The sequence below is a fragment of the Ambystoma mexicanum genome, chromosome 9 (assembly GCF_040938575.1).
Source record: "Ambystoma mexicanum isolate Mex_15411 chromosome 9, UKY_AmexF1_1, whole genome shotgun sequence".
NCBI lineage: Eukaryota > Metazoa > Chordata > Amphibia > Caudata > Ambystomatidae > Ambystoma > Ambystoma mexicanum.
The window spans coordinates 391,148,043-391,167,920 of record NC_090931.1 but is presented as its reverse complement, the minus strand read 5'-3'; positions in this window follow the sequence as shown (position 1 = coordinate 391,167,920).

Genomic DNA, 19,878 nt, shown 5'->3' with positions numbered 1-19,878 from the left:
GAGTAAAAGGAATATGTACGGTCATCAGGATGCATCAGGCGCCAAGCGTCCACCAGTGCCAAGCGGGGAAGCGAAGTCAAAATAGAATAGGATGCCCTAGATAGTTGGCGAGGGCGAGAACCGGACCTGTCCAAGTTGACATCTAGTATCGTATTGAAGTCTCCGCCCCATAAAATAGGAATCAGGGGGTAGCTCTCAAGTAGAGTGGCTAGGTGAAGGTAGAAACCAGGGTCGTCGATGTTAGGACCATATATGTTCAGAATAACTATCTCCTGATGTTGTAATGTACCAGTTATGAGTACAAGTGGATCTATGTGGGATTGCTGACAGGTGAACTTCAAACTTTTATGTATTGAGGTGAGGGTGCCTCGACTCTGAGTGGAATAATTTGTGTAATTTCTCTGGGGGCCCCATTGCTTGGCGAATCGTTCACACTGCTCCGAACGAGCGTGGGTGTCCTGTAAACATAGGATCTTTACTCCATGGCGTTCTGCATAAAGCTGAATCTGTTTCCATCTTCTTGTGGTTCCCTAATCCCCTAACATTCCAGCTCATAAAAGTTAAGGAAGTGTCAGCCATATTCGTAGGAGTGGCAGTGGAATAAGCAAAGGTGGATTCCAGGGACAAAAAAGGTGTGTACCTTAGATGTATGCGGTCGGGTGACTGCATGTTTGAATGGATTGGGCGCGGTGCCTGCGGGGCCTCCGGAGGCTGTCAAGACCTTTTTAAACCATAACATTCCCTCCCAACCCCCACCCACTCCCACTCAGAGGGACGAAACCCAAACAAATCCAAAACAACCATAAACTCTTAGCCATCAATGCCTGGGGGTCTGTTTGTGGCCGGGCGATGGCGCGCCGGACCGGGAGAGCGTAAGGAGAGTTATGCTATGTAGTAGGGGCAAGCAGGGTGTTTAGTGTGGAAGCTAGTCACATCAGGACCAGATCTATAAGCAATGGGACCATCGGAGTTTGGGGTGCGGCCGTGCGCCATGACACAGCAGTAACATAGTTGGGTGCGGTCTTAGTCTGAGGGGGACCGGATCCCGGGGACCGATCGACAAAAGTGACTGGGCTGAAATGCCGGGTAACTCCGAGAGAGGGACCTAACAAAACAAGAGATGGTCATTGCAGTCTACGCTGTAACAGCAGGGTGCGAAAACATACCTACACAGATAGGTAATGGAGCAACATTAACAACATGAACAGCAATAACATACGATGAATAGTGGCCATCGTGGGGGGGAGCGCCGTGGCGGTCCCGGCCCGCGGCCCAGGTGTAATAGCAAGTGTTGAGAAACCATAAAACTCATATTAACATTGTTTACATCAACCAGGAAAGTGTTCATCTATAAATTTCGAGGCTTCTTCGGGGATAGTGAAGAAGTGTGTTTGGTTAGAGTGTTCGATCCTCAGTTTGGCAGGGAAAAGCATGGAGTACTTGACTCCTAGGTCACGAAGTCTCCCCTTCACCGCAAGGAAGGTCTTACGTTCTTGTTGCACAGCAACGGAGTAATCCGGGTACAAGTGTATCCTTGCTGCCCCAAGATAAAGCTCACCTTTGGCCCTGGCCGCCGGAGCAGGGCATCACGGTCACGGAAATTAAGGATTCTGGCTATGATGGGACGGGGTGGGGCACCCGCCTTGGGCCTCGCGGTCAAGGAGCGGTGAGCTCGCTCCACAGCAAATTGTGCCGAAAGCTTGGGGTTATCCAAGAGAGTCAAAAGGGTACGCTCTATATAGTCCTCCATGGGCTCCCTGATGCTGTCCTCTGGTATGCCAATAATGCAGAGGTTATTCCGCCTGGAGCGGGATTCGAGGTCGTCATTTTTCTTTTCGACCAAAGAGACCCGGCTGGTCAGAGTGGTCACAGCTGTGCGTAGGGAGACCAAGTCGTCCTCCGCGGTGCCAACCCTAGTCTCAATCTCAGCAACCCTACTGTCTGTTCTTTCGATATGGGCCTTTATGGATGAGATGGTCCCATTCATATCATCTAACTTAGTGTGAAGCGTAGTGAAACCCTCTCGCATGTATTCCATCATTTTCTGCGCGTCATCGGAGGTTGAGGGTGTTACAGTGGCCGGTGACTCCTCCGGAGGGTCAGTTAGCGGTGTGGAGGGAGTTTTAGCAAACATATTCAGGGAACTTTGCTTCTTGTTAGACCCGGCTCCCTTGGTCATGGTGATAGAACACATCTGGTGTCCAGGATCCGGTACAGATATGGCTGAAGGCCCTCCGAACGCCGCGCCCCAGGACGCCCAGGGGGGAGGAGGCAAGGCGTGGAGAGCAGCTACCGAGGCTGGGGGAAGACACTGGGGGCCCCCCCAAGGGCCCACAGAGCGAGACCGTCGGACGCGAGGACCAGAGGGGTAGGCCAGGCGAGATATTGCTGCTGGAATGTTGGGCCGGATCCGTGGTTGTTGAAGTTAGGGACCCGTCCCCATGGAGGGCTCACGGAGCAGAAGGGTCAGGGTGCACAGCAGGGTGTTATTGGCAGACTGCCGGCGAGGGCCTGAGTGCACCAGGGACCCCACCCAGATGGTAATTAGTAAGGTGACTGGTGAGGGCCACTAGGTTAGACAGGCTCACAACAGCGTAATAACGAAGTGAGGAAAACCAATTGTCCGTGGCGTAGGAGTGGAGCTGGGGAGGTGTATTTCACCAGGGGTAGTCAGTGCAGGGTCCGGATCCGGAATTGTGGTTGGGGACCACAGTCAGTATCCGGGGGGGCACAAAAGGACGTTGGTGCCGTGGCCACTAGGGCAGAGAAGTAGCGAAGGAGCGAGGCACCCCAGCCGTGTCAGTTCATGCACAGAAGGGCACGTGAGTCGCCACCGGGATAGCGGGAAGAGGAGTGGTGGTCCGCCAGATCCGCAGTAGGCTGATGGGGTGGCCGCAAGGACCGCCGAGGCCGGGCACAGCCGCCCCCGCATGCCTCCCAACTCGATGTAGTCAGATGCCGCAACCGTGGGGCGGATCGGCAGGGGGGGGAGGGCAGGCGAGGTGGAGACCGGGGAAAGGAGCAGTGGCCAGGGGCAAATGTCCGCTGGGGGTACCGGCCCACGGCCACCGTCAATGTAGGCAGTATCAGCAGACGGGATGCAGAGTGGCGGGGGGCGTGACCCCAAAAAGAATTGACAGGAACCAAGGGGAGGCAGCTTGGTGGCCAGGTCAGATCAGCACACAAACCTCACCGCCCAACAATCAGGTACCTCCAAATGTGATGCAACACGCAGGGTCAGCCAGCCTGCAGCGAGTATGGGGAGTTAGGGCCAGTGAACTGAAACCACCGAGGATGGTGGTGTTGTTTATGTGGCCACGTCGCCGTGTATGCTCCCCTCAGGTCCCGGGGGGGGGGAGGCAACGGCTGAGGCCAGCTGCCGATGTGAAGTGTATTGGAGCGAGCCCGCGCCGGTAAAAATGAAAAGAGAAAAGAAAAAAAAAAAGGATTTTTCTTTCCCTTCCCCTCCCCTTTATGCTCGCAGGATAGGGTTATGCAGGCGCTACGGCCGCAGGAGCCGGCATATCAGGGCCCCCCCACACCTCCCCACCTAGTCGCAGATACGATTTGAGCAGAAGTGGGATGGGGGCGGCAGCAGGAGGGGGAGCAGGCCGCGTGAGGGGACAGGGGCTCGTCGTCCAGGAACCTCGCGGCAGCAGGGGAGTCCGATGTCTCCAGGCGTCCGAGGCGGCGATCGAGGGAGACAGCCGAGGATGCAGGCGAGTCTCGTGAGCCAGCTGGAGTGGCGGACCACAGGGATCCGAGGAGTTCAGGACGCACAGCAGTGCCGAGGCGGGTCAGTGTATCCAGGCAGGATCGGACGCCCCTCCCCCCGGCGGCCTGCAGCGCCGCGCCCTCGGGCGGGGGAGAGAGCCGCCGACGCTGGAGCCGCAGGACGGGGCGACCAGGCACAGGCGGCCCCAGTCGAGGGCGAGGGTCACAGCCAGGTCCCCCAAGAGCGCAGGATCCCAAGAAACAGCTGGGTTATGCCGGAGGGGTTCCCTCGTCAGCACTGGTAGCGCACGGCGGAATGGTGCACAGAGAAGGGTATTTTTGGAAGATTATATGCTCTCCCGGTCCGGAGCACTGAAGTCAGGCGGCCATCTTGCTTCGGCGCAACAGCGCCCCCCCAAATGCATTTTTTTGGCAGGGGAAGAGATGCACAGCACAGTGATAATATAGAGGTGAAATGAGGGCCATAGCGATGAATTGAGAGGGATTTGGAAGGTAGAATGAGGTTAATTTCTAGGAAAATAAAGCAGTTAAAAATTAGAAAATCTGTTTTGAAAGAAAGGCAAATTTTACTTAAACTAAATTATTCAGACTATATTGTTAAAGTGGGACACAGTAAGATCCAAGGTTGATTCGCGACGTCAACCTTGTCACCCCAGCGTTCAACTTTATGTGGAAATTAGATTGATTACTCAAAATATGACTAGGGCCTTATGATCTACTCAAGACAGAATTAATAGAGAGATGGCGCTAGCACTTCGAAAATAAAGGACAGGGTGCACAGAGAATTCTAACAGTTTTAACACGTTACCAGGGCATGAATAGGATTGCTTAGAGACTGGAACAAAGAAAAAAGTCAAGATGGGGTAGACTAAGTGTCATGGGATGTGGGATACTCACAGTCCACTTTTGAATCTGGGATTTTGGACAGTCAACCGGTTCTGGTCACAAAATATTCTGGTCCCTGAATAGCGGGCTCTCTTGGCAAAAGACAGCTGGGCAAAGGTCTGGTCACCAGATAATCAGGACAGCTGGATGGCAGGGTTGCAGCGGGCATACAGTTGGTGGGCAAAAAGCCAATCTGGTTTCAGAATGCTTCCCAAAAAAATACCACAGCTTCTCCCTTTGGGTATTGGGATTTGTAGTGGGGTTTCAGGATTGAGGCCTTGCTGGGATGGTCAGCAATGCTTTGGCCTTGCAGTGGGATCTGGAGTCAGCTATGCTTTGGCTTTGCAGTGGGATCTGGAGTCTGGCAAGATGGAGGTAGAAGATCAGGAACGCAGGCGCAGGAAATTCAGGAAAGAGTCTGTCCTAGAGTTCTGTCACCCACCCTTTATATAGAGCATGGTGACATCACAGAATTATTGGTGGGCAGAACTGAGGTAGGCCTACCTCGAAGACTCGGATAGATCAGCCTAAGTTAATTGCCTCCTCGAGGAGGAGTCTGTTTATGAGGTTGCATTTTATGAGGTGAAAAGTCTTCCCACAGTTAATTTTGCCACAATCCAGTTTTGACATAAATGGCACATTTCTACAGTTATGGCTTCTTAACAAATCACATGGGCAGATTACCTATTTTTTGTAGAGCATAGCAGTCCAATCCTCACGGTTGCAGGACCTTGTTTCGCCCTTCTACCAGTTTTTTACACTTTTCAGTGAGAATTATATTACTTAAAATTCTATAACTTTACACATGTGTATAGATTATTATTAGGCATATTAGTATAACATTTTACAATGGCATCCTGTACACTTTCCTCAAAATATCCACTTCTTCGGCAGTTCTGTTCCCAACATGGCAGTGAAGCCTACGACGCCTTAAATGAAAGCCCATAAAATAACATTTAAACTGTTAACTTTTTACATTTTTGCAAAGTCCTGTTGCACAGATAAAAGTCTTACAAGTTTTATTAATAACATAGTCTTTGGAAGCAAATGTTCAGTATTGTTCCCCATATATGGGCATAGCTTCCAAGGCTGCTCTTGAGTTGGCTCTGAAACTCCCAGCAGAAGTCGCGGGGAGGTGTGATTTTCTTTTTCACATCTTCGTGTCCCAGATTTCCATTGTAAGAAGACCCAGCCCAGACTGAAGTCTGCCAAGGTAGCACTTAGCACTTGTGTGTCCGACAATCTACTGTGAGGGGCCTTCTGTTGCTAGCATCCTCCAAGCAGAAACTTGTTTTGGGCTAATTTCCCCCCATGTAGCCACTGCTTTATAATTCCTTATCTTACTTATTTTTGTCCTGAATCAGAAGAAAGCCTGCTGAATAAAAACTCCTATATATATATATATATATATATATATATATATATATATATATTTCTCAGCACACCCCTTTCACATTCCTAGGCAAGGATAAGTTTTCAACATTTGTACTTTTAAAACTAGCATTTTCTTTGGTTTGCAAAAGCCCATTTTGACACACGTGACGAAAGCTGTCATTTTTCTTTCAAATTCGTTTTTTCCATCTGACTTCCCAATATTGTTTTGCAGCCATAGTAAGTTTCTTGTAGGTAGCAATTTGTTTGAACACAGATGCACTGAAATTGTCATAGACCCAGGGGGCTGGAATTTCTTTGAATTATTGATCTTTGACACCTTGTAACTCAAAAAGTAAAGCGTTTCCCCTGTGGCTGAAAATTAAGTTTCTTTTATTTTCCAAGGTTTGGCTTGAAAGAGCCTGTCATTCAGGGATCATGCTTTCTTCTGCTGAAGCACAATGGGGTATGGATGGGCATAGTAAAGCTTTATTAATAACAATAGTTTGATGAAAAACAGATGAAAATAGCATCAGAGCAGCATTCATTTTTAATTTGAAATATTCCCTTTTTCAATGAGAACATTTTGTTTTTGCAAGCAGCAGAGCAGCGCTGCTTTGATTAGCTTCTTTTGGGTGCACCCCAGAACACACTGGCACCTTTCTGTGTGCTCCCTGTTCCAACTCGCCCATTTTGTGTTTGGCAAGATGGTGCAGCCATCCTTTTGTCGCTGCAAGGTGCAGTTTTGACGCAATGGTGCCCCAAGGAGCCAGCACAGCCATTTTGCTGTGAAGCGCAGCTTGGTTATGGAGAAGAATTCTGTTGAGTGGGTCAATGTAGCCCACAGCTCATCGGTAATGGTATTAGGACCAAACATTGATCGAACATTACATGTCTCCATTTCAGTAATGGGCCCGTTATAGACATACCCACATAGAAACCTGTAAAGGCCCTGTATATAAGGGGATTACTGTATGATGTACCGATGCAAGGGCTGGTTTTCTGTTCTTAAACTTGCAATTAGCTCGATGACATCCAGTCATGATGGAATCAGAAAAAACAAAACTGCTGAAGCACCCCATTATTGTAGTACGTCTTAGCCACCAGTCAAAGTTCAATTTCATGCAATTCCTATGCAATTGCCACTGTCTTAATTTCAAAACACCATTATGGGAGTTAGTGAGCACAGGCCAGATTGCATGCTTACTGTGATACGCCTTGCGTGCTATTAAGTAAAACCGAAGTGCATGTTAAAAACCCTTGTTTAGCCTCTGAATATTGTTACCTCACTAAATTCTAGTTCCACTTGATTGGTATGAGGCAAGTAGAGTCTGACTCTGTTAGGTCTACTACTGTAAAGAAACGGTAAAAAAGAAAACATTATGGTTGAGATAGTCTGGGGATGCCTATTTACTAATTAGATATGAAGCAATGTGCGAATTAGGCTGAGATAGTCACATGTCCCAAGTAAAATACCTTGTACGGGAGACCACCAGGGGGTGTGGACTGTGATGGCCACGTGAGAACACTGCTCCGCTTGAGCCCAGTATTTCTTGAGCTTTTGGGATCCCCCCACCCCTGCAGTATTAGCGGCTACAGTTCCGCGTACCCCTCGGGGTCCTAGGCAGGATTTGGGGGCCGGTACGCTATACTTCACAGGCAGTGCGCTGGTGAATCATGGTGCGGCCTGAAGTGGACCTGAAGTGCAGAAGGGGCCAGACCTGGTGCCCATAGAAGGAGTCCCGCGGTGTCCCTGATGCAAGAAGGAACCAGAGGAAAGTGGAGGAGGACCCGTGCTGACGACCCGTGGCGTCCGCCAGTCCCGAGGGGTCCGGACCACAGAAGACGTGGCTGCGCTTATGTGCAGCGAGAAGAGGTACCAGGAGGAGCCGCATCGTGGAACCGCAGCGTCAACCTGGCTGCCCTGCGTTGAAGAGGTTAGCTATGTGGGAAGTCCTTCAGACCGCACATGGCAGGTCAGAGGGGGGACGAAGGAGGTGCCGTGAGACGCTCGCCCCCTCCCAGGGCATAGTTACAACTTTGGCCCCGGGCGGGAAGCGAGTGCAGCTAAGCCATTGTGGCCCGCCCTCCCCCCCACCTGATAACACAACCGCACTGTGGCTGCAGGCGACCGGAGGCACACAGAAAGCAGCGGAGGGACAGTGAGGATGGACCCAGGCCCATAGTGGTGAAAAACTGGCCGCAACACCCACCAACCTGATTAGACGGCTGCGATGCGGCTGGAGGCGCGCGGAGAGTAGCTGAGGGACAGTGAGTACGGACCCAGGCCCATAGTGGTGAAAAACAAGGGGGCAACATTGGGTGAGGGGTTACGTCCCGTTGGGGGCTAGGTTGTGCTGCAGCATGCAAATTGAAATAGCAGGGCGAGCACACTCCCAGTGCCCTTTGTGGAGGCTGCTTGCATATGCTACAAACACACCTGAAACAACATTTGGAGACACAGTCAAGGCTGGCCTGCACTGACATCGGGAGCTGGCACAACCCTGGACATACACCCTCACTTAGTAGTGTGGTGATCTATTGGAACAACACCCCCACAGCCTCCCACAAGAAAGAGTTCTGGTAAGGGGACCCTCCTCCCAGGAGCGGCCGTATCACTGGAAAATTCCTCGGGTTGCTCACAAGAGGAGCTAATTAAGGTGCCCAACATAAAGTTTGCAGTATGGCCGGCCACACTTTGGAGTTCCCATAGACCCATCTCTGATGGCGTTGTATGCGTGACACCCTCAGACTCTTTACAATAGCTATGCTGTCGGATGTAGAATGCAACTGGAGCCTGGCACTGAACAGTGAAAATTAACAGCAGACGATGAGGGGAGACCATGGAGCCCCAATGCGACGAAGAAGCAGTGCTACAAAGAGCGGGAGGCAGGTTACACGATACGAAGGACTTACTGCACTCCTGCCCCAAGCAGGGACCTATATTGATAGTCAGGAGGTGAGGTGCTGTTCCCGCTTGAGGAGTCAGGGAGCTCTAGGGCCCTAGGAACTCTAGTAGACAGTGCAACAAGGACTAAGGGAGTCTGCCTCTGAACCACCAAAGGCCGAAAACAACCTCAGTGAAGACCCAGGGTCAGCCAGTAGACACGCCAACCATCTACGCTGGATAAGAGCCAGGGATTGCCAAAGCATAGTGGTGGGGCTCAGGCAGGATTGCAGGCCTTGCAGTGTTTCCAGAGAGACCGGGTGGAAGACTTGAGAGGGGGCCTCCCAGCCCAAGTAGAAATGACATTGGGGGGGCGGGCGCACCGGCTCCCACCTTAACCAGAGACAACCTCAAGGACATCAGGAAATTAAGGCGATGTGGACAGACCTTCAAGCCTCAATATGTGATTTGAAGGGATGTGTAGATAAGCTAGAGGACAAGATGGAGGCAATGGAAAATAACCACCTACAGGTGGACCTTCTTGACATGAAGTATGAGGCTCGTTTAACAGACCTGGAAATGCGTGAGGAGAAAACCGTCCTAAAGCTGGACGACTTGGAAAATAGAGAGCGTCAGACACGGTCAGGGTGTTCCAAGACTTGTCGGGACTCACTCTAGCTCGTCGCAGAGACTGCCGCCCGACAGAAAGGGGAATCCGGTATCGTTAGTCTTACCCATTTGCACTGTCCTTCGAGAAAGGGGAAGCGGACTACCGAGTGACCAGCGGGAAGGAGGCGCACCAAGTCCTTCAAATTCTTAGAGGAGACCCTGCTGGGGAACAGGAGGGGGTTGGAGGCGGAACCAATGGAACAGCGTAGACCAGATGGGCCACAAAGTATAAAGAATAAGTGCAGGGTGGCAGGAAGTTTAAAAACTCAACAGCCCTCTACAAAAGATCTCTGGGGCCCCATGAAAAGTGGAATGAGTCCACCAAACCAATATGTACAAACAAGCTTCGGTGTTTTGTGATATGTGAAGGGGGGAGGTGTGGTGATTTGTGAACGACGGGCTGAGCAAGCACTCATCCCTGGTAGCCCATCACATGGTGGGTGTCTCAGAGGGAAGGAATATTATGCCGGGAGGGGGTCTAGGGGGGGGCGGAGTTCAAAAGGTTGATATTTGAAGGCACAGCTACAGCTTGCTCAGATATTGTTGCAGTATTTGGGGTCAAGTGGTCCGGGAGGAGACTCATGTCCACAAATGGCGCACCCTGAGAAAGTGGGTCGGGCAGAGGTTCTCAAGATGGGAACGTTGAATGTTAAGGGCCTAAACTCGCCCACTAAACGTTTGCTACTGGGGAGAGAAATGCGGAATCGAGACCTGGATATCTTTCTGGTACAGCAGACAAGGATGATCAGAGAGATGTATCCCAGGTTCACACGTAGGGCTGACATTTTGGGCCTCAGGGCCCACTAAGAAAGGGTGTGTGGGTATTATCTTCAATGGAAGGTTGAGGGTGGTTGACCCAGTGATCTGGAAAAGAGAGGATGGGAGGGCCCTGGCGGTCTCTGGGCCTATAGATGGCGCTAGGCTGACCCTTGCTACTATATACTGCCCAAACTCAGGACAAATGCACTTCCTACGAGAGGCCATGGGTGTAATACTAGACAGAGCTGAGGGTCTACTCCTGGTGGTGGGGGGGGATTTCAACAGGGCCGAAAGGGGGATGGACCATAGCAGTGGGCAGGTAGCCCGGGGAGGCGGGGAAAGGTTAGCGGAGGGTGAATTCATGGATTACATGTCGGAACAGGGACAGCTGGTGGGAGTCACATCCAGTGGAGATGGGTTTTACTTTTTACTCCCCCGTCCATGGTTCCCGAATGCGGATAGACAACTGGTTTATACACCAGGGGTGTGTCAGTAGGGTTGCCATGTGCGATCATGCCCCGATCAGTTGGTCAGACCACGATATGGTTGAGATGGCAGTGACCTTCACAGGATTGAGGCCCTGGGAGACCCTATGGCGATGCAATGACACCCTGTTGAAGGACACCGTGTTTGCAGAAGAAATGAGAGCAGCGATTGAGGACTTTTTCACATTTAATGAAATGGGGACGGTGGAGAAGGGGATGGTCTGGGACGCAGCAAAGGCTACATGGAGGGGCCTCCTCATTCGGGAGGGTGCGTCCAAAAAAGGGTTAGGACCCTGTTGGCCAGCAACCTCCAGGGAGAAATACGTGGTCTGGAGAGGACGCAAGGGAAGGGGGAAGAGACCTTCAGTCGGCAAGGGAGAAGCGTAGAGAACTGAGAGACTTTGAGATGGGCAAGGTTCTTGCCAGTCTGCAGTTCCTGAAACAGAGAGATTATAAAATGGGGGATAAGGCCGATGCACTATTGGCAGCCAGGCTTCGGGTCCAGAGAGCCGAGAGATGGGTGGTGGGTGTCATGGACATCGGGGGCAGCTTTTAACCCAGGCAGGGGGAGGTGGCCCAGGAATTTGCAGTGTTTTTAGGAGAATTTGTATGGGAGAGAGGGCGAGGGGAGGAACGAGGAGTTAGATGAAAACCTGGCCAGGGTTCCCTTGCTGAACCTCCAAATTAGTGAGAGTAGTGAGTTGGACAAGGAGATCACTCGAGGAAGTATTGAAGGCAATTGGTAGACTCAAGCTGGGGAAAGCGCCAGGTGAGGACGGTTACACAGCCGGATTCTACAAAGCCTTTGCTGGGCCACTCTCACAGCACCTGGCAAGCCTATTAAACAATATTGTGGCTACGGGGATGGCTCCCCATCCTTTGGGAGGTCGTTGATAACGGTAATTCCCAAGGAAGGCCAGGACCCAGAGAGCTGCAAGTCATATAGGCCAATCTCCTTGCTTGATGTCGATGCAGGATGCTTGCATCTCGCATGGAGAGTCTCATGCTTAAATTGATCCACTCTGACCAGGTGGGGTTCATCCAGGCTAGGCAGGGGGCCGACAACTTGCGCAAGATGCTAATCTTAATGCGGGCTGCAGCAGGGGTGAGAGGGAACCCGGTTCTTGTGGCCTTGGACTATGAGAAGGCTTTTGACCGGGTGGACTGGGGTTTCCTCCATGGGGTGTTGAGGAAGTTCTGGTTTGGAGAAGGGATGCAGAGGTGTATGCGTGCACTATACGCAGCCCCGGTGGTCTGGGTTTTGGTGAATGGACGCCTATCACAGTCATTTGAACTACAGAGGGGTATGAGGCAAGGCTGCCCACCCTCTCTCCCCGCTCTTGTTTGCGTTAACGATGGGGGTACTGGCGGAATATTTGAGGTTGGCTCCACGGGTTGAGGGTATCACTGTGGGTGGCAGAGAATTCAAACTGGGACTGTACACAGATGACATGATGCTCCATTTGGTGAACCCGGGGGGGGGGTCAGTCCCAGCGACCCTGGCAATAATTGAGGAGTACGGGAGGTTCTCTGGTTTCCGGGTCAATCGGGATAAGCCGGTAATAGTCCCCTTTGCGACAGATGGTGTTAGAGATGTAAATGCACTCAGGCCCTTGGGTCTGCAGATCCAGCGAGAAGGTTTCAAATATCTAGGTATCAACATAGTTGGACCGGGTGAGGACCTGTGTACTGCTAATTATCCCCCTTTTCAAGAGGTTGTTTGCAGAAATTACTTTGTGGGGAAGGGACAGCTCTCTTGGATGGGGAGGCTCAATGCAGTGAAAACGAACCTCCTCCCGAGGGTACTATACCTGTTCCAAATGTTGCCTATCAGGCCCCCTGAAACACTCCGGAAAGAGGTGAAGTTACACATCTTGAAGTTTTTCTAGCAGGGTCAGAGGCCGAGGGTAGGATATGCGATGCTGATACTGCCAAAAGACAGGGGAGGGGTGGGACTCCCTAACCTATCCACATATTACAGGGCGGCACAACTTAGGGCACTTGTTCCACATCTCAGGGAGGACCCAGAGAGGCAATGTGTATTTTTGGAGAATCGGTACATGCTCCCGGCAACGGTGGGTGTATGGCTCTGGGTCCTGAGAGGTAGATTCCCTAAGCGCATATGTGATCACCCGATCTTGGAGGGTCCATTGGGAGGTGTTGGGTATGGGCAGGAAGAGGGAGGGGATTACCACATGGCCCACTCTGATGAGCCACATCTGGGCTCCACCAGTGAGAGACGCGATACCTGAGGTTGAAAGATACCAGTCGTGGTTTGAAGGTGGGCTTGCAAGGGTAGGTCAGCTGTGGAAAGGAGATCACTTTATAAGCATTCAGGACCTGAAACGGCACTGGAAATAGGCAAGCTGTCGGTGCTCCTGTATTTTAGGTTAAAAGGTACCTTTACAGCTGAGAATTGGAGAGAGTGTATACAGAGAGAGCTCATGCCGGTAGAAAAGGTCCTTGATGGACACACGGAAATGAAGTGTCTTATTTCACGTCTCTATTGGGCCCTATTGGAACCAAAGTTGGGAGCCATAGTGGGGCTTTGAGCGCGTTGGGAAAGGAACTTGGGGATGGAAGTGGGAGAGCACCTATCGCATCTGATGTGTAGGAGGGCTTTTAAAACGTCCATAGGTGGCAGTACAAGCTCCATGCTGTGATGCTATTACACCGATGCGCCTGTCCAGAATTTTCTCCACAGTTGACCCTTATTGTTGGCATGCATGCGGTGCCAGGGCCGACTATTGGTACATGTGTTGGGGCTGTCCCAGGGTGCAGGTGTTTTGGATGGAGGTCCTAGGCTGTATCAAGGAGGAGGGGGAGGGGAGTGCACGCTCAATCCTTGGTGGTGGTGTTTGGGTTGGTGAGGCAGGAGGATCAGTGGCTTCCAGTCACACCACTGGTGCACTTTCTACTCTTGGCAGCACATGCCTACCGAGCTAGATATTGGAAAAGTGGTCTCCTCCCCACAGTAAAAGAGTGGTCAAACACAGCAAAAGACATTTATACTATGGAAAGGATCACAGCAGCCATTCATGGGGGGAAGTGCATCCATAGAAACAGAATGGCTCCAATTTTGCAATGCATTTGAGTGAAGGGGAGGAGGGTGGACGGAGGTCAAAGAAAGTGCCAGCCCGACCCCAAGAGACTTTTAATGGTAGGGGTGCATCACAGACAGTGAAATATGGTGATATGTGTGTTAATGGACCACTTGTCATTTATCGATGTATGAACATACAGTTTGCAATGTTCAGTTGCCTAAAGAAGAGTTTAATGGAAATTGAGGTGGGGCCTGGGTGGCAGGGCGGGTACAAGTACAGTATATAGGAGGATTTCTGGAGGGCATGTTCCTTGTGTGTTTATGTTTGCCTCAACACTTGGTATTGTTTAAAATCAATAAACTTCAATTTACGAAAAAAAAAGAATACCTCGTAAGACATAGCAGTCGCTACATGAGCAACCCAGCCATTCGTAAGGCTCTTCATAAATTAAGTTTCTAAATTGACAAGTCCCATATTTCTCCAGCATGGGGTCTGGCATGGATTCACATGCTCATGAATATTCCCTGTCATCAGGCTGGGAATCCTCGACAAAGAAAAAATAAGTTTTGTTTCTGAACTGTCTTTCTCCTAACAACCAATCACTGTTCTCTGGGTCATACTGCCCCAACCAATTACTGCCCTCTACCTAAGCCCCTCCTCTGGCAGCCATCTTCAGATTTTTAACCGCATGTTCAAGTGTTGGGAGTCCTCGTGCTTAGCTCTCGAGCTTTTACTGCGTATTGTGTTTTTTCAGTGTTTACTCTTATTTATTCGGTCAAATTGAGCCTCAAGCTCTACCGATTCTTCTTCCGATTAACAGGAACCCATTTCGGAAATCTCTATGCCCCTCAGGGGCGATTTTTCATCGAATTTCACTTCTTGGAGGATTCCGAAGATTTTTGAAGCCTACCCCGCGTGAACATGGCCGAAGACAAAGGAGACTTGACGCCTCTGTTTAGGATCTGCCCAGGATGTGGACAACAGAACATCTTCAAGGAGGATGGGCACTCCTGATGCCTCTTCTGCCTGCACTCAGACAAATCGCACGTGGAGGAGGCCTGTGTATTCTGCAAGGACATGTCTTTCCGTACCATGAAGGACCGTCACAAGCGACTCGCTGACAGGCTGGAGAAGAAGAGCCCGGCGGCAGGTGAGCCCTAGCAACATACCTCTCCCAAGAGAAAGTCTGAGCGGTCTTCTAAGACCTTTGAGGGCACTCTGGCGACGGGGGCCCAACATAAGGCAAAGCACAGCGAGTCCACGGGCCCCAGGAGCTCCGTTGGTACGGGCTCCACGGCTGCCAGGCCAGGTGCAGCATCGCCGACGCCGTCAACCACGAGCCAACACTCCGGCTCGACGAAAAGGAAGTCTGACAACCCGGGTAAGCTTCTGGAGAAGGCCCGGTCGGCTCCGACAGAGAAAGCCAAGGGGGAGCGAGGCGTTGACCCTCCCCCCACGGTTAAGGCATCAGACGTGCCTAAGGTCGTGAAGGCCCAGATTCACCAGGCTAAGGCTTCGATTGAGTGAGTGGTAGCGTCCCTGGCGAAGACCGCAGATGCAGCCCCAGTGTAGATGACCTCCAAGCCAAGAGTTTCCCTGCCCACCCGGAGGGAATAGTCTTTCCTGCCCATCAAAAAGACCCCCGTGAAGCCCCTGGCCGAAAAGAGGGTGGGGGCATGATAGTCCTACCGGGCTCATATATCTCCTCCGAGGATGAGCTTTCGGGCCTCAAGTCAGTTCTTGACAAGAAGTTTGTCGAGGTCAGGTCCTACAGGACGGATCCCGACGAGGCGGGCGTGGAAAGCGACAAGGGAGCTGACGAGGAACGGCAGGTCGGCGAGGAACTGGAGAACACCACGCTGACTCTGCCGTCGCAACCGCTGCCACCACCGACTGACAGGTCGGAGCACATCTTACTAGCCCTGCACACCCTGTGCTCAGAAATAAGGACAAGGATGCCTTTCCCTCCGGCGGGTGATCCAGCGGCGCCTGGACCATCAGAAGCCCTCTACCCAAGCGGAGGCGAGTCCATCCACCCTTACCCTGCCATCCTTCACCTCCATCCCCTCCGCCGAGGGACGAGACAGAGACGGGGACAGACGACGACGGCAGCGATGGACCAGATCTCCCGTCGCCACCACTCTGGGCTTCTCCTCCTGACGAAATTAGCTTGTTCCACGCCATGATTGCTAGGACCTCAGAGCCTTTTCCGGCTGCGCCCTGAAGAGCAGAATGAGGGATTCCTTTATCAGCGACGAGAGGCCAACAGGAAGACCGTGCTCTCGGTCCCGCTGTTGGACGACATCTGGGAGGAAGGGCTGTCCCTCCTAAAGAACCCATACTCGGCCTCGGTGAAGAGAGACCGGTACGAGAAGAAATACTGGGTTCCAGACTTTGTACCCATGTGCCTCAGAGCGCAGCCATCCCTGGACTCAGTGGTCTCTGCGGCGGCCAAGAAGAAATCTGCAGGGGTGACGGCATCGACTTCCACTTCCCCGCCGGATGGCGAGGGGAAGAAGCTGGACACCATAGGACGTTGGGTCATCTCGTCAGCAGTGACTACCATTAAGGCGGCCAACCCCCTCGCTATCGTGGCCTGCTATGATAGGGAGCTGTGGTTTAAAATCGCCCCTCTCCTGGACTTCCTCCCAGATGACAAGAAGGCGGAGGCCCTTGAAATCTTGCAAGAAGGCGAGGTGGCTTTGGACCACGCCATCACAGTGCCGGAGGACATCGTCGTCGTCGCCAAGGGGCCCTAGGTGGTAACGCCTAGGTGAAGCAGGACTGAACCAGCTGTGATGTTGGGCCCCCACCCGAGCACCCCAGTGGGAGGCCGGCTGGCAAAATTCATCGGCGTGTGGAAGTCCATCTCCATTGACCGTTGGGTGCTGGATGCCCTGGCCCACGGACACACTCTGAAGTTCCAAAGGAAGTGTCCCCGTTTCCCACCTGTGGCCAGGAAAGAAAACTACATTCTGCAGCTGCTTCTAGAGGTGCGAGCAATGCTGAAAAAGGGCGCAATAGAACTCGTCCCAAAGAGGCTCCGGGCTCCGGAGTATACTTGCGGTACTTCCTCGTCCGAAAGAAGACCAGCGGTTGGCGGCCCATTCTAGTTCTTCGCCGCTTCAACAAATACATAAAATCTCAGAAGTTCCAGATGGTCCCCCTTCAGGCGCCTGCAGGGAATCCACGTCTACCCCTATCTGGACGATTGGCTCATCCGAGCGAAGTTAAGGGAACTCGCTGTTGAACACACAGCGAGGACCATCTGCCTGCTCATGGAACTGGGGTTCTCGATAAACTATATGAAGTCCTGCTTGGAGCCTTCGCAGGACGCTCAGTTCCTGGGAGCGAGACTCAACACGGTGGCGCGCCTGGCTTATATGACTACTGTAATAGTTATGGGAGAGACAAGAATGTATTAATTTGGTAAATAATACTTGTAGCTGATCCATGATAGGCATGTTCCCTAACAAATTTCACAGAAACGTTATCCATTCCTTTTAGAAGAAAGGTATGAAATGCTCTTGGTGCTAACGTTGTCACAGACAACTATTTGTTATGGAATGAGTACTGATGGTGCATCATTTGTTGTTAAATGCGTATTGCGCATTAATATTCCAAATCCATGAAATTAGCAAATGGACCATTATGCAGTTTGCTAGATGGTGTGAATTACTGTATGCATCGCGATATGCATGAGTCTTTAACAATGTAGGTTATATATTGTAAGTGAAGAGGATCACTTAATGATTTCTGAAAAGATTCTTTGTAGGATTGTATTTTAAAGAGTATTGCCTATTAACAAATGTAACAGGTTCATGTCATGTCTAATCCATGTACAACGTTATGTTAAAGTAACTGGTAATTTTATGGATATCAAGCTTTCATTGTTTTAGCAGTTCATCATTACACTGTAAGAATTACTACATAGGGACATACCTATTGTATAGATAGTGATAGTGTTAAAAGTGTGATGAGAAATGGTTTTTACATGTGGCATGTCTAAAGAGCATCTGTTTGGAACATTTATTAACTGTTTATGTTCTTTATGATTTACATTTGTACCCCAAAGAAGTGAATCATTTTGTATAACTGTCAAGTTCTGTTCTGTTTCATTTTATGTATATTGTTACACCATTCACAAAGTATTAGGGTATACCATGGAGAGAGACAGGATGCCCAAGGTCTGTTTGTGCGCTATACAAATGTAAAAAGAAATGAAAAATTAATAGTGCAGGATTGCGAAAGCATCAGTGTATGGTTTAAGTTTTAAGTATTCCGATTGAGGAGTATCACTTGATGCAGTTTGTATGAATAGCACGGGTGGAAACACTGATGTCGAGCATGTCACGGGCCTCACAAGATGACATTGGGTTTTCACGTGATGACGTCTTCGCGTGACAGGTACACGCTCCATTGGCATCTATGATTTACTTGCATATGAGAGGCTTTGACTTCACATACATTCTTTGATAGCGATCACTCGGAGAAGAGGCGTTAGACTGCTTTTTGGTAAGTTGTCCTCCATCAAATCTTCTAGGTTTAGTGTGTAAAAAGGATCTCCATACAAGGCATGTACTTAGTTTGTTTGTCTTTCTCTTCTTTACCTCCGGTTTTATAAATATGGCACAGTTTATGCAGAGTTAACCTATTTTCTACCCAGTACTACTTTGTGAACAGGTTTGTTTATTTTAAGTGTTTATTTTGAGAGCATAAATCACGTTTTTTACCATAAATTACTGTACATGATTTCTGCAAGAACATTTTTAGAATGTGTCCTGCTTTGAGCATGATCATGATTTACAATTGTTGTTTATCTGTTTTATAATCCATGTAGCTGATCATAATAGGCATGTTCCCTAACACAGACGTTATCTATTCCTGTTAGAAGACTGGTACGAAACTTATTTTTCCTTTTTTTTAGTTGAGGTATCTCCATTTAAGGTTTATATTTAATTGTGCATCTACCATTTACCGTTTGATGCCCTGAGGAGGGACTTGATTGTCCGAAGCGCATTGGCCAACACTGTCAAGCCTCTGCAGCTTTTAAGGAATGAAAAACACTAATAAAGATGTTTAGAATTAAGAAGGTGAGTGAAGAAGACATACCTGTTAAGAATTTGCAGTAATGTTTGAACTACAAGGGTGCAGCCAGAGCTGGATGAGGTTCCCTCAGCTTTGTGTCTATGGTATCCAGAAACATGTCCTGAGTGGAGTTCAGAGCTGCTTACACACTGATCCCAACTGTCAGTCATTTATGAACAAAGAACACCTTAGCACCCAGCACTGCAAACATTCGTTCCCAACTGCCTATGCTTATCTGGAGTCTTCTCTTTTTGTTCTGGGTTTGATGGAATGGATTGCATACCTGTGTTGTTGTCCCCCCACCTCGCCTGCAGACCCAATTAAATCCAATAGGGTGTAAAAGTCCTGTCTAACAGTCACTTTTGCCTTTGGTGGTGAAGCCGTGGTAATAGGAATCTTTTTTATGGTCTGATGACTTCCCTATTCTACCTCGACAAACAAGTCTAACACTAGAACAACGCATGCCTTTTGACTTTACCCATTCAAGCCAATGGGAAAACATTGGGATTACTGAAAACCCCCTCCAACTAATTGATTTGTGTTGCATTCCATGAATGCGTCCTGCTGGAATGTATGACGGGCCTGTCGAAGCGGAGTGGAATGTTTAGGTTTGCCTGATGAATGTTCTGTGAACCAGTTGGTGCCTGAGTCCTATATGAGATGGTGTGCCCAGTGTGTATGTACTTCCTAGTCCTTATCTTGAACCTAAAACCTAGTCATGAACAAGGATCTGAAATAAAGCAACATGCAGGAAGAATCTGGGGTTCCTGAGTGATTTGCCCATGACCAGCTGTACTGTTTATGCTACAGGGCTGCCTCCTCTGAGGGCTAAGGGGAGAGTCCACCCCATCCAAGTTGAGCCACCTGTGTGCGCAACTTCACAACAACAGATATTTAGTTTCAGCTTTTTGTTGAAATACTGTATCTGTGAGGTAATTCGGAGGGGTGGGGGGGG